Here is a 16,760-nt window from a genome sequence, read left to right on the forward strand (position 1 = left end):
TCTTCGCTCATGTCTAATTAAATTAATCGATATAATGGAGTTTTTAACAAAAACAATGTGGATTCATGATACTACATGAAGTGAATGGTAGAAAAGTCGTGGACACCCTAGGAAGATATGAATTGAATAATTTTGTGTGGTAAAATGAGGCCTTTGCGTTTTAACAATTAAAAAATGTCAATTTTTCACATTATCACCAATATTAATGTTTTTAGAGATAAGAACGAAGAAAAGGGTGTAAGAATAATGTATACTGAGAAAGTGATCAGCAGAAGAAATCGAGGACGCCCGAGGAAAACTACTTATTACAATACAATTATATTACTATTTCCACTTTAAGCACGAAATGCTAATGAAAAATTTAAGAATGAAAAACGGTTTTTTTTACATGTTGTCGAAGTAACTGAAAAAAACTAAGAAATTTGAATAAAAACGATTGTTAACAATTACGGGAGACAATACTTTCTTTAATAGTCATCAGTACATTGTTTTTGACGGCCTCCGTGGTTGAGGGCTTGCCTCTCGACTAGCAACCCGGAAATCGCGGATTCAAATCCCGTCGGAGGCAGGTAAATTTAATTTGATTAATTTGTGTTATTTCTCAATTTACTCATGTAAAGAGAGTTCTAGAGTGGAAGGTACTCTTAGTATTGTACTGGTGTAAGAACACTATTCAGAGTTGAAACGTTGCATGAAATGGCTTTCGCCGTGTTTGGTGACCAGATCTGAATAGCCAGGTACATCCCCACTTTCTACTTGCCCATCTCCTTCTCCCCTTCACTACCTTCAGCTTCAAAACGAACCCCAATTAGGGATGCAATAATGTCACTATCTCAAAACTGTTAATAGGAGTTGGGACATTACGGAATTACGCATATTTATCGTATATCGATTTGTAACCACCCATGAATTCAAAATATAAATAAGTTTTAAGACTTTGTAATAGTAGAAATTTCATTTTCTTTTAATTCAGAAGGAATTTCATTTTTTTTTTCAATTCCCAGTCAACATTTTTTGGATCTCCAAAAAATTCTTGTTCATTGTTTCGGGTATAACAATCCAAAAAATCAGAAAAAAGCTAAAGGTACAAATTGACATACTGTTGAAAACAACTGAAGATCCAAATAAATCATTAATGACCTCGGATAATTTGGCAACCAAAGTGGCGACCAAGGAGCTATTAACGGTGATCAAACAGATTGCAACTTCCTTGAAGTTTGGTGAAAATATCTCTCCGAGAATCATTGATGGAATTGGTCCCAAGCCCATTGAAAATGAAATATGAAACATGTTTATGGCTACAGCAAGTAGCCACCTTACATTTGGATGCGAATCGTATGTATCGTATGTATGGATGAAAGTATGAAAAATGGAAATATGTCCCTAAAAGAGCGGTTGAGATTCCGCATCCGAAAGAAGAGAACAATAAAAGAGGCTATCTCTCCCAACGGTCGACGATAAATATAGAGGATAGCCCTGAAAAGTTACTAATGACCAGGGACAGAATGACTGCTAATGCTAGACGGATAGGAACTCGGGAATCTCTGTATATTCCCTTTTGGTAAAATGAAATTGATAAAAAACCGCTGAACTGTTGGCCTACAACTGCCACCAGAACAATGAACAACGCTTTTGGGTTTGGTTTCACAGTTTTATTCTTGAAACAATCAAAGAAAGATAGTTGATTATTTTTTACGGTTTCTTTGATAGAGTCTAATTCCGATTCAATAGATTTGTAATCATTTTGCCTTCTTAACCACAACAACGAGCTGATTGCTTTTTTTTCTTCTCCTGTTCGCATAAGATAGAAAGGTGAATCTGGAATGAAACTCAGCTATGCTAATGCTAACAAAGGGAACACCATTGCAATAGTAGCCATGAACTGTATTGTTATGAATGGTCCTACGCAAGCCATGAAAAGACCACCGAGACCGAATATGGCGGTACATAGGATCATCAAAGCTCCTCTGTTGTGGTTTTCAGCAATTTCTCCAATGAAAATAGGGACAGTGGACAGGCTGAGCATGTCTCCCATCCCAGATATAACTCTTGGCATGCACAGTAATCCCGGTCCATTTGCAAAAATAATTAGAATAAATCCAAGTAAGAATGGCGCTGATGGTATCAAAATAGATTTCCTGGGTCCAAGTTGTCGAGCCAACAGAGATCCAAGTATTTCGCCAAGGGCTGATCCCAAGGGCATCAGGGAAGCGATCCAGGACGCGTCACTGTTGGTGATGTTGAAGGGACCATTTGGAGATTGCAGGATGACCAGGGTTGGAGAGCTCCATTTAAAGCACATTCCAGAGGTGAAAAAGGTTCCGGAGGCTGTGAAAAATTAAAATAATTAAGAAGTTTGAATAAAATATATAATAGCTAAAATATATTCCATTGGATCCTGGTGTGAAAATTAATTAAACTCATCTTTCATCATAATGAACAAATACAATGAATGTGTATTTATGGTACGTACTTTTTAAAATGACATTGATTAGTACTTTTCTTCTAATAACTTTTATGGTTTACAAAAAAGAATTATTTATGTCAAAAATAAACAGGTTTGAAGACATTCCGCAGGCTTCCAATCTGTAGAACCAACCAATCATCTGCCCGTATTATGGTGGTAACATAAATAAGAAAATTATTATACAAATAATAATACAAAAACAAAAAGAATTTAGCATTCTCAGACTATAAAAATATAACCATTTGTTATTTTGGCTACTGGCATTATACATAGCTCTCTCATTCAAAATTTAGGCGTATTAGATCTATTCTGTGAAAGAATTTATAAAAAAAAAATCAGTCATTTTAAATACATGTAGGATTAAAAAAGATTTTATAAATATTTATACTGAGGGATCAGTAGGATTTATAGGTCCAGTTAAAAGTTCTACCTAGCCGAACCCTCTGATATGAAAATATCTGTAGTCGGTGAATTATTTTCCCATTTGATCTTTGGTGATTTGACGTGTTGTTCTGGTATTTTATTGTAATTATTATGATTATATAATGCACTTGCATAGTGTGGATTGACGAGAATAATCATTTGTGGAAAAGTGTGTGGAAGGTTTAAGTTTTTCCTATGGGGAAAATTTTACCAGGACATAAAGTCGGAAAAAAATTATATGTATATACATACCTATACGATAACAGGTTAAGAGGCGGAATGATAGTAAAATAATCGTCGGACCACTTATTTTAAAGTACACAAATAATATTTAAAAACACTAAAATGAATTAAATTTCATTTTACATTTACGGGTTAGTATAAATTATCGCAGGTACTATTTTAAACCTTTATATTAATAGGCAGGAAAGCCACAAAGTATTCAAAAGTGCAAAGCACCCAGCCATTGTGACCACTTCTTGTTTATTCATGACGATTGAAAGAAATCTCGTCCTGCTTATTCAATAGTCATTGTCTAATGTGGAGTAATTGATCCAACAGGTAATAAATATACCAATTATTGCAAATCAGATACTCGAGAAAACCGAGTTCAGAAAAATTATTTACATTATTCAAGAAAAAAAACGCTTCACGTTTTTAGCGCACGATTTAAAAAAAACCCCAACTGTGGTTTTTTACCCCTCAAACCTAAAAATTAAAACTTAAGCAAAGACCACAAAAACGAATATTAAAATTCGTAAAACAATTTTATTTATATTTTATATTTAATAAAAAAATGTTAAAAATATTTTTAAACTTGAAGTTTTTTAAAGCAGTAATGTGTTTTTCGAAATGTTGATGCAAAATATTGCAATACTATTTAGAAGTACGAGAGATTTGTGGTGGAGTAAATTTATCTACGGTTTTCTCAAAATAACCCAAAATAAATGCACGCATAAATTTACTTAGTATTAAAAATGCCGTAAACAGCGAAAATACTATCTAAACTTTACAATTTTGAATTATAAATCCGTTGAAAAGTAACATTCACAAAAAATGTGACTTGAGGGGTTTTACCAAAACCCAGTTGATATTTGTAAGGGGTTTGGTAAAAGTTGCATTAAAATTCGATTTAAATTTCTTTGTGACTTGAGGGGTTTAACCAAAACCCAGTTGATATTTGTGTTGGGGGGTTTGGTAAAAGTTGCATTAAAATTCGATTTAAATTTCTTTTAATCATAGTTCAAAATATCGCGGGATTTGTCATGTTTTTTTTTGCTTGTATGGATGTGAAGTTTGCCGTGAGGTTATAATCCAATATAAATATGCATAATTTATTTAAATAACACAAACAAAGAACCTAATAAGATATCTTATGGATGCTTTTTCCATCTCCGTCGATGTAAATATTTTTTTCATGTCAAATTTAGTTGTACGTTAAAAAAAGGGATATAATAAAATTCTTCTATTAGATCAAGTAATGTTTCGTTCATTTCTATTCTAGTCGCACCAAGTGATTCGAAAAAGATAAAAATTATCTCAAAAGAATAGTAGTAAATTGCTTTATCTGTGGACGCATTTCAAATAAGGACCGGGCACTTTTCTGCGATTCTTGCAAGAAATATGTTCATAAGCAGTGAATAAAAAAAAGTCACTCGGAAAATATACCAGATCAACGAGACGATGACAACTTTCTCTGTCATAAATGTTTTGTACTCTCTGAAGGCTCGGGCGATTCTATTAATTCTGAAGACTTGTAGAATTCATACTTAGAATCCACTAAACAGTAGATAGAACAGCTGTTTAATACAATAATAAATAAAGATGTCTTGAATACGAGTTTGTGTTTTCTTTGCAAAAATCGAGTTGGTCCAAAGGTACAGTAACCTCTGTCCAAAGGTACAAACACTTACTGTACCTCTGGACAAAACTGCACTTTTTTTTAAATTCTAATAAATCAAAAACCACTCAAGGAAATTTAATGAAAAAAAAAGTTGTATAATTGACCATATCATAAGATTAAAAAAAAAGTAAGGTTTTATCGTTCGTCAATTTAAAGAAAAAAATTATATAAGATTAAAAATTAAAAATTGTCCAAAGGTACACCACTTGACCCTACGTTTCGTGAGGAAATCACCTCAACCCATAACCTTTCACTTGGACTTGTTACCATACATATTAGTGACTTGTAACTAAGTCTCATAACTTTTTTTTATTTATTGAAAAAAAAAAAAAAAAAAAAAAAGTCTCATAACTATTGACTTACAACTTCAACTAAGACTTATAACTACTGACTTAAAACTATACATATTTTAATGACCGAGTGCGTATTTACACATTACTGCTATAATATAGCTTAACAATGGCGTAAGGGTAATACTTTAAACTTTTCATAATCCGCTCTTTCATAGATTGCGCTAATTTAATTATTTCACTAAAATACACGTTTTTCAAGGTATGCTTCAAAATATTTAATCGAATTATTATGAATTAAAATTAATTATTAATTATTACATACTTTTCTTCTTAAATTTTCTTTAAAGACTTTTTCAAATTATTACACTTCGAGTGATAACTTTTTAGTAACTGTAAGATTCGTTTTTGTGTGACAATTGTAATAGAAGATTTTATCCACAATTCTTCAATTTTCGTTCAAACTATTTCTACAATTTCCAAAAACGTAGGTTCTATTGTTTTGTTATTCCTTACTTTTAAGTCTTGTCGAACCCATTCGTAGAATTTCATAACATTTTCATAAGTAAGTAGGACATTTTCTTTCAACTCTGCACTTACACCAAATATCGGACATTTTAAATTTTGTCTTCTAGAAGTCATGTTAATTCACTTAAAAAACGTTTATCAATAAGTACTCGTGAATATAATTGACGCGCGACCTTTCATCTTGAGACAATTATCGACACTAGTTTAAACAAAACACTGCATTTCGTAAATTATCAGGTGCCGCCCTCCGCTTCGTCACGCACTTTGCTCCTCTGTCACAGCGCCAAAGTATATTAAAATAAATAAATATTTGATTGCAATAGCTAGTTAACTATATTTGAATATGTTATTAAATAAAATAAACGTATTTAAATAACTTCTGTACTATTTTGTAAGCCGCGCAAATAGCCCCTGAACTGTCGTTTTCGTAAATGTTCGATGGCTTGGCGGGGGCTTTCACCGTTGTCTGATATTATTTATATATTTAATTGAGGTAATTGATGGCAATTGGCAACTTAATACAACTATTACAAATAAAAATGAGAAAAAAAATTCGTTCCGCCCTAATGTAAATTGTATTATACTGACATCTATGTTTGAAACATGTAATTAAATTTCCTTCAACGAATAGCAGGCAAGGCAATCCAACGATATTTAGTTCATGTTTTTCTCACAAGATGGATTGTGAACATTTAGTACATTAATTAATTTTTTTATCCAAAACAGATCATCACGAATACCAAACAGATATTGTACTGTCCACCCAGAAAAAACATATTATGACAAACATTATTGGTTTCCTATGAATAACTTTCAAGTGACTTCAAGGCACTGGAATTAATAAAAATACTGTATACTTCTTTAGTAATATTCATAGGTCAGACAGGTCCCTATTATGTAAAGTGTATTACAATAATGTAGAAAGGGTATAGCACAAAATTCTCTGATCTTGTTAACAAATAACTTTTTATATATCGAATAGGAAAATATGAAATAAAATGATAAAATGACATTTTTCTGTGACAATTTTAAAACAAGTTATCAGGCTCACACACTTATAAATCGACTATAAATTTGGTAATAGAGTTGGGAATGTTGTAGACATGTTTAAAGATTACGTATTGCAGTTCTGAAATGTACGAGTTTTCCACTCCTTGGTGAATATGCATAATTTCCAAGTTTTTTTTTTACATGCGAACTCTTTTCTACTTACTTCTCTTCCGTATTTAGCTCACCATCTAATTCTAAAAGTGACTCTAAACTTTCTTTCCCACTCTATAATTATCCACTATCTCATATCAAAATAATCTTAGACCAGGTCAAGATGAAGTTGAACACTCTCGATATCAATAAGGGTTCCGGTCCAGATGGTATTCCTCCACTATTCATTCGAAATTGTGCAGATCAACTTGCAGCACCTTTACACAAATTATTCGTCAAAAGTCTGAACGAAGGGGTATTTCCAGATCTGTGGAAAGTTGCCCACGTCATTCCGATCCATAAGTCTGGCAGTAAAAACGATGTAAAGAACTACCGTCCTATCAGCCTTTTTATCTTGTTTTGGCAAAATATTTGAGTCCATTGTATATAAAGACATATATTTAATCATGTAACACACATACTTAGACCTTTTCAACATGGCTTTGTAGCTAAACGATCCACAAACACTAATTTAATCGAGTATAATATGGACTTTCTGTGTAAATCAATGAATAAAAAAACACAAGTAGATGCCGTATACACCGATTTCAGTAAGGCTTTCGACAAAGTTAGTCACCCTATCTTAATGAATAAACTGGATAAAATCGGCATACACGGAAATCTGCTTCGTTGGTTAGAATCATATTTATCAAATAGAAGTTAATTAGTTACTGTTAACGGTTTTAACTCTTCCCCAATATTAGTCACGTCGGGCGTTCCACAAGGATCACACCTTGGACCCTTGCTTTTCTTAATCTTCATTAACGACCTTACATGTAAACTCCACTGTAATTTTTCTCTATACGCTGACGACCTCAAGAAATATAAAGCAATTATATCTATGGAAGATTGTGAACTCTTACAACAAGACCTTAACACATTATCTGCCTGGTGTATTGACAATGAAATGGAATTGAATATAGCTACGTGTAAAGTTATAAATTTCACCAAGAACACCAACAAAACTCTATACTCATATAGCATATGTGGTGCATATGTGAAACAGTTGAATCGATCAAAGATTTAGGAATTATATTCGACAACAAACTAACGTTCAACCAATACATAGAATACATTGTAAATAAATCAAATAAAGCACTAGGTTTTATTGTAAGATCAACTAAACTGTTCAAGAACTCTAATAGCCTAATAATTCTATTCAATTCGTTAATCCGTAGTGTTCTTGAGTACGGGTCAACAGTCTGGAATTTACATAACATTACACAGGTATCCAGACTTGAATCTGTCCAAAGAAAATTTACACGGATTTTGTCCTATCGATCAGGTGTCTACCATCTTCTAAATGGGTATGAACAAAGACTTACATATTTCAAACAAGAGAGTTTAGTTAAAAGACGAAATATAAATGACCTCTTAATGCTTTACAAAATTGTGAATAATCGTGTTAATAGTAACTTAGTCAATCAAATCAATTTTTATGCCAGGCCCAAATATACCAGAAATATGAACATATTTTGGACCGAAATCTTTGCCAATAACACTGGATATTTTAATCCTATGTCTAGAATGTCTCGATCATACAATGATCTTGCTTAAACACACACTGTTGTAGATATTTTTTCAAATAATATAACTTGTTTCAAGAAATATCCCCACGACTTCTGTACTTAGATAAAAAATAATAAATAAATAAAATAAAAAGAAAAATAAATAAATAAAAAAAATTGTTTAGTGGTATAGAATTTTTTTAATATGTACTCTTTAAATTTTTCTCCTTATTATGTGCTTCAATCTTTGTAATTAAGTTTTAAGTTTTGTATATAAATACTGTCATTGTTTTACATGTTTGCTTATGTGAATGTGCAAATGTGATTGCTGCAGACACATTAGTCTAGTGATATTTATAATTGTATTTTCTTTATTTTGTAATTTATTTATTTAGACGCCGTAAAAGGCTTTTACAATATACATGATTTATGTTTACAGTGGTTCACAGGAGCGAAACAGTATTATGTTAAACAGAATAATTACTGAGAAATTATGTTGAAAATTAAACAAGAATAACATCTGGTATACATAGGTACAATAGCATTTTTATTTTCAATCCGTACAGTAGTTTAGTATTGAGGTTATTGTTACCTTCAATATTGAATTTGGTTGAATTTGCTGAGAACTAAGAGTTAGCTCTATTGAATCGGGGCTGTCAGTAAGACATCTCATAACAATTTTGGGAAAAATTATAGTTTTAATTAAGTATGTAAAATTATTAGATAACACTCTTCTGTCTGATATCTGATGTAAGTGCATAGTTTAGGTTCTGTGATAACTTATGAATAGAATGGTATTATGCCTAATAACATTGATAATTACGACAGAGGTATGTTATTATAGCCTTCTTATAACTATATTCCGTGCAGTTGAACACATCTACTACTTCTGAGAAAGCATTGCCAACTGCATGCAATCTAGGTATAAGCGAGTTTCTAAATGACTCAGTCCTGATATTGTTATTGAAATTAAAAAGAATTTTGGATCGAGTGGTTCTAGTGGGTATATGGAAGGTAATTAGGCTTAATATATCAGGGCTGTCTATAATACCATTGACAATTTTAAAAATAAAAGTCAAATCGGAAATAAGTCTTCTATCTGAGAGTTTAAGTAAGTTTAATTCTTTCATCAAGTGTTTGTAATTTATTGATTCTATAGGTAGACCGAGTTTATAGTTAATGTATCTTAGGAATTTATGCTGAATTTTTTCAATAGAGTCGGAGTGGATTTTAAAGTAAGGACACCAAATAGGGGAATTATATTCGATTTGACTTCGAACAAGTGAGGAATATAAGATTTTTAGTGTTGAAATATTTTTAAAGTCACTGCCATTTCGGAGAATGAAGCCGAGCATTTTTAATCCTTTGTTGGTGACTGTTTCTACATGTGAAAGAAAGTTAAATTTTGAATCGAAAGTAATGCCGAGATCGTTAATTTCACTTACAGAGGCGAGAGAAACATTATTAATTTTGTATTGATAGTTAAGGGGTTGTGTTGTTCTGAAAAATCTTATAATGTGGCATTTACTAATATTGAGATAAAGTTTGTTAGTTTTGCACCAATCTTGAAGTTTATTTAAATTTAATTGAATTTGAATACAGTCATTTATTGTTTTTATAATTTTAAATAGTTTAAGGTCATCGGCAAAAAGTAACACTTCAACATTTTTATCAAATACAGTAACAATATCGTTTATGAAAAGGAGAAACAGTATTGGGCCTAAATGTGACCCTTGGGGTACACCGCTAGTAGCTATGAATTTGTGTGAAAGGTTAGAATTATTTTTTACTTGTAGATTTCTATTTGTTAAGTAGCTTTTTATCCATTCCAATAATTTACCCTCAATTCCGATTTGACTAAGTTTATTGAGAAGAATTTTATGGTTAACTTTGTCAAACGCTTTTACAAAGTCTGTATATATTGAGTCGACTTGGGTTTTGTTTTCGAGTGAACATGCTTTAAAATTTTCATATAAGGAGAGATTTGTTAGTGTGGATCTGCCTGGCATAAATCCATGTTGATTAGTTACAATGATGTTGTTAATATGTATGGAGATTTTATCGAGGATAAGTTTTTCAAACAGTTTGGGGATAGTTGAGAGCATGCAGATGGGTCGGTAATTAGTGACATCATGAATATCGCCTTTTTTAAATACAGGTGTTAGATAGCAATTTTTCCATAGGTCGGGGAAGCAGCCAGAATTTAATGATTGGTTAAATATATGACATAGTGGATTGGCTATTATTGATACACAGTTAATTAGAAAGGCAGGACTAATTTTGTCAGGACCCGCTTTTTTGTCGAGTGTTTTTATTTTGCGTATAACATCAGGAACATTTATATGTAAAGCGGGAATGTGGACCGATTCCTTTGGATGAAAGGGTGGAAGTTGAACATTTGGGATATCATTATCGTAAACATTTTTGAAGAAGTCGGCAAACAAATTAACGATGTTATTAGTATCACTACTACTTTTCCCTTCGAAATACATGTATGTTGGTAGGCTAGGTTTGTTTTTTCTTAGTGAGTTTACATGTGTAAAAAAGTTTTTGGTATTTGAAGGAATAGACTTTTCTGTGTTGAGTATGTATGTTTGATATAATTTTTTGGAGAGCTTTTTACAGTCAGTTCTATATTAATGAAATATTTTGTAGTCTGAGATAAAGTTGCTCTCTTTGAAATTTTTGTGCCAGATTTTTTTGTTAATTATTAAGTGTTTTAAGTCATTATTAAACCATTTGGGGAACTTTGATGGTTTGAATTGAATTAAGGGAACATATTTTTCAATAGCCGTGTTGATTATGGAGTAAAAAGATTCAAGATTTTGGTTAACATTTGTGTTTTTGTCTAAAAAGGACCAGTCTGTACTTTCTAAGTATTTTGTTATTATTATTGTTATATTTAATCCATAATTTATGTTTTTATAAATATCCTGTTTGTGTCTCGAATAAATAAATAAATAAATAAATAAATATAAATTTTTAAATTTCATTTTATATTTGGCCGTTTTTAATTTAATCTTTCATTTTAATGAAGTGAGTTTTCTATATTATATGTGGCTGGCCACATTTGGTGACTTAGTAGGGGTGCCCGAGTTCATGTTGTGATGATTGTCTTCTTCTCCTTCCTCTAATTCATTTCCTCAAAAAATCCATCCACACATCATTCTAAAAGATGACATAAGCTTCAGTGTGGAGGTGATGAAAAAAAAAATTAGAAATAAGAGTTAACTAGTCGGTACTTAACCTTTAAAAGTGGCTATATCGGATAAGTCAATCCCAGTCAATCTGTGAGAAATAGTTAGGATGCAGGCGAATTCTCAAGTTATTGTTTTACGAAATTATCTTTTAATTACTGTCTGTATCTGTGTATTCTCCTTAAATAAATAAATAAATAAAATAAGTTAGCCGATTTTCCTGCTTATTTGGAAAATTATTATATTACCCTTTTATCAACGATTCCTAAAGTTTTTGAAAAAAATCTTCTTAAAAAAGTTATTTTCCGATTAAACCACATCATTTCTCCTAAACAACATGGTTTCTCTACTGGCAAATCTACCCTTACTAACTTTTTAACCTATCAAAACTATATATCTGATTCCATGTCTAGTAAATGTCAAGTTGACTCTATTTATACCGATTTTAGCAAGGCGTTCGATAAAGTCAATCATGAGTTATTGCTGAATAAACTCCATAAATTCGGTATAGGGGGTTCACTATATAAGTGGTTTAATAGTTACTTGACTAAAAGATTACTGGCTGTTAAAATTGATGGTACATTTTCATACAAATTCACTGCAACGAGTGGTGTTCCCAAGGGGTCACACTTAGGTCCAATCCTGTTTTTATTATTTGTCAATGATGTATTGTATATTTTCAATGATGTTCAAGTGTTAATGTTTGCAGACGACCTGAAATTATTCAAAGCAATCAGAAACATTAACGATTGTCATATATTATCAAATAACTTGTCAAGATTAATTATATGGTGTCGTGATAACCGCTTGCAACTTAACATAAGCAAATGCCAAATTATGAGGTTTCATAGAAAAAAGAATCCAATATTTTTTGATTATTCCATTAACAATATGTCGTTAGTATCTGTCTCGGAAATTAATGACTTAGACATTTGATTTGACACGAAACTTAACTTTATCAAGCATATTGAAATAATAACCAATAAAGCTTTGAAAATGTTGGGATTTATTTTAAGGGTATCTAGTGATTTCAAAAATGTAAATACTATACGAAAATTATATATGTCACTAGTAAGGAGTCATGTAGAATACAATTCCACGGTTTGGTCCCCAAATTATGAGGTTCATTCAGATGCGATTGAAAGAATCCAAAATAAATTTTTAAGATATGTAAATTTTAAAATGGGCATTCCTAGAGAATCCCTAAATTACGATAACGTACTTTGTTCATTAAATTTAATAAAATTATCTGATCGCAGAATTATTTCCGATTTAACCTGTTTGTATAAAATTATTAATTCAATGTTTGATACACCTGATTTATTATATGTAATCTCTTTTCATACTCCAAGCAGGTCGGTTACAATACAGTACCTACCATATTATAGTAGCAATTCTATTTCAACGCCCCAATATCACACTCCTATGCGACGGATTCAACAGCTAGGAAACAAATACTACGATGTTGTTGATATATTTAGTACATCAATTTCAATATATAAGCATACCCTATTGAAGTTTTTTTCATCAAGTAGTGGAATATTTAAATAAAGGTATTTAATTTGATTTGACTAACACATAATAATTTTGTCAACTGAAACAGAAAAAAATATTTTGGATTTCTTATGTTTTGTGCCTGCATGCTGTGTAGATCAAGTTCAGTGATATTCTGACTTTATAGTTATTTTAAATAGTCGCCTGCACTATTTTCATGTATAAAATCGTAAATATTTTTATATATATGTATGTAAAAGCCTTAACAGGCGTGAAATAAATAAATTTTAAAACAAATTTACAGTAAATACATACTTCACTTGTGCCTTAGTGAACATCTTCATCTTCATCTATCATTTGATCCATAATAATAAAGGACTTAGAATAAAGTTAAGTTTGTAACACGAAGTCTCCTTCAATGATCATCTTTTATCTTGACTTGTTCTATGTAATATGTGTTGTATAATGTTCTATGTGTTACACTATGTGTTCCATTGGAGCCGGCTGGGCTCGCGTATGGCTTCCCGTGAATCTTGAGAATGTGACGTCATCATTCTTGTTCGAACTAGCGCCGAGCTATGGTCGAGGCATTTTATGAAATAACACGGCAAAATAGTAGCTTGTGATATGAAAACTTGTAAAAATATATGTGAAAAAGAGAATAAACCCATTGTCGTATTACATTCCATATTTAGGCATCATTTCAAGCTTATTCACGTCGTATAATATGAATCAGTTGTAGAAACATATACTATCACATCGAGCCAACATTGGTCGAATGTAGCGATTCTCAAGTGTGCGCATCGTTGTTACTGGGAAGTAAATTATGAACACTTATAAAAGTGTCTTAACTAAATACGTAAACAAAATATTCGACTCTGAAAAGAGAAGAATTTTTTTTTGCCGAATTTGGACTTCGCAAATTTGTTCATAACGTGGCGAGTAATTTGCGCTCCCATGTAAAAATGTCTATTCATTCAAAAGCAGATTTTACTTTTAAGAACTAAATGGTGATATTATAATGCGAGATGCCTATATACTGTCAGATTGATTTATTGACGAATCACAGTCAGCTTTACCCCCTTCGTTCTTCAACAGTTGATTTTACCCCTCACCTTTAATTTCTAGTCTATATATTCATATGTCTGTGAGAGCTACTGACTTCAGCCGGTGTTGGTTGGGATTAATATGCCATAGTATTAAATATCTTATTTACCATTTTATTTTAAAATATTACAATTCATTTACTGGATATAATAAAATTTCTACAATTTTTTTGACCACGCATGAAAGGAAACAAAAATAGCAGAATAATTATTTCATTAGTGAAGTTGTACTAATTGACAGAAGTAGTCAGACGTCACTGATTACTTCATTTGTTATAAGGCACGGCCTTTTTTGACACGAACATAAACTAGTCATCCTTTGAATGAGCATCGCGCACACATGTGCATTTTTATGTTGAATGAGGACAACATATTTTGAATATGGCGTGTGGTCCGTTTTCACATTCAGTCCCTACTTTCGATACCTTACAGCGGTCGGTACAGCGTACGCGAAGCTAAGATTCTTAGTTTAGCTTTCCGCGTAGGTACTTTTTTAGTGGTTTCTTGAAATAATTATGAATATGTTAATATTATTTAAATTTTTATATGAGTAAAGTAGGGTAGGCAGTGCTAATGTGCCTATGAGGACTGCACGCCCCTGCCTACAATCGAACATCAGGAGCACGATTCGTAATTGGGTAATTTTATAAAGATTTAAAAAAAAGAAAAAATAGAAAAACGACGCAGTTATTCAATCAATTGAGCGATATATACAAAATATCAATCGTCATTTCCCAAGGCCACTAACGAGAAACAAAAAAAGCTTTTTCCTCAAAGGTCTTCGTATTTTTTACTGTAGAAAATCTAAACCATAATATATATTAAAATTGACATTTAAATCATTTATAACTTATTTAGAACGTGAGTTAAAAAACATAAACTCTCATTTTGTTTCTTAGAAATATCTCTTCTTGTCTACGACTAATACACGATAACATTTTGTAATAAAATCGTTAGTTTTATAATTTTACTAATCAGTTATTATTGTGTGAGAAAAATGCGTTAAGAGAACTGTGAAATATCTTTTTGTTTTCCTTTTTACAACTTCGAATGCAATAAAGAGTATGTGATTGTACATTATCAATAATATTTGGAAACCTAAGCTATGTACTGATTGAAGTATATCTACTGTGATAAAAAATAACAAATGCTTTTCCTTAATTTTTATAGTATTTTTTTTATTTTATCTGCTATATAAAAAACCGTTTAAAAGTGAACTCCGTTATTGCACAAACATTTTGCATTCAACTAAAATAATAAGTTTGCTGTCATGCTTTTTTAATCCGTTAATTTACCTATATTATGTTTTTTATGTTGTGTTCTCTTTACTTACGTATTATTAATTAATTTTTTTTTTTTTTTAAAGAGAGATAAACATTCTCTATAATTAACCTGATAATATTTGAAAATCTCCTACTACCACCACAGAAAGCGGAATAGGTAGACCGGTCGCTTTGATTATGATTTTCATTTCCTTTTTTATAATACATATTTTAAAATGTATTTATTGTTTATATCTCATGTAAAATAGTAGACTGCGGTTGCACTATCCTCCCTGTTCTGCTGGATTGACACAAGTGAAAAAATAATCAATAGCACATTTTGGTGATTGATAAGGTGTTAAAAAAAACAAAAACAAATATTTTTTCGCAATAACTAAACAAATTTTGAAAGAGTTCTTTCTTTGAAGTATACCTATATGTCATATAAAACTTACTAAAATTATCTTCGTTACCAGCAGTCAATTTCCAACAAATGTTGGAGATTGTCTGCTCGGACCATAAAAAAACTTTTTTTAAATATGTAAAAGACAATGAAAAATAATGTTGTGTTGTGTCACAGCGTTTTTTTGAGTCTGTAGAGTTGCGCAGTTGGGAGATGACTCCGGACCGATGAGGATGACACCAAGTGTAGAAGGCGATGACGGCGATGGAGTGGTCGAGTCGGTGGTTAGTGAGTCGACACCGGACTTGTGGATGTGTTCAGCACTGGTGAAGACGTGGATTCTTCCGGGTACTCCAGTGTGAACAAGGTAGCCGAAGGTGCGATGGACCTGGTCGGCAGTTGTGTGGGAGATGCAGGCCGGTGACGATGCCGCGGGGCCGATACGCAGACCAGCGAGGGTGCGCGTGAGGTCAGCGCTGGCAAGGAATGATAGCCGGGGCCAGGGCGCTGATGTGATCCCGAGGAGTCCATAGATTCGTAGTCCCTGCAAAGCCGGGTGTAGCGGCGTAGAGGTAGAGGTACGGGTGTTTAGGTCCGTGTCACGGTGAAGTAACAGTGGGGCGCGATGCGGGGGGTACCGGCCATAGCGGCCGCTTCAGTATGCAGCAAGCAGTCACAGCGCTCGCTTGTTGATCACTCGTAACACTGCTAATTAATGACTGAGTACATATTGCCTCATTATATGGCCGCCCGGTGCGTTGAGAACATTTCAGACCTGTAACTAGGAACGACAAACGCTCGCATTGGGGTCTATAGTATTCCCGCTACAATGCATTTTGCAGTGGCGATCGTTCCAGAATATTCTCGTAGCATCGCTACATATACTTATAAAGGAATATTCTATTTACCTTAATATTCGCTAATCATCCGAGTTACCTTATTATTCGAATTACAAAAACCACAGACCTTTGCTATTTGA

The 16,760-nt window shown here is 32.3% G+C and overlaps 1 pseudogene; it reads right to left on the bottom strand.

The window, feature by feature from the left end:
- Window positions 1–467: 467 nt before the first annotated feature.
- Window positions 468–16,426, bottom strand: LOC149424853 (facilitated trehalose transporter Tret1-like; annotated as a pseudogene).
- Between the last annotated feature and the right edge of the window lie 334 nt (window positions 16,427–16,760).

The sequence above is a fragment of the Hesperophylax consimilis genome, chromosome 3 (assembly GCF_061612785.1).
Source record: "Hesperophylax consimilis isolate HC1 chromosome 3, BYU_Hcon_1.0, whole genome shotgun sequence".
In the NCBI taxonomy this organism is placed as follows: Eukaryota; Metazoa; Arthropoda; class Insecta; order Trichoptera; family Limnephilidae; genus Hesperophylax; species Hesperophylax consimilis.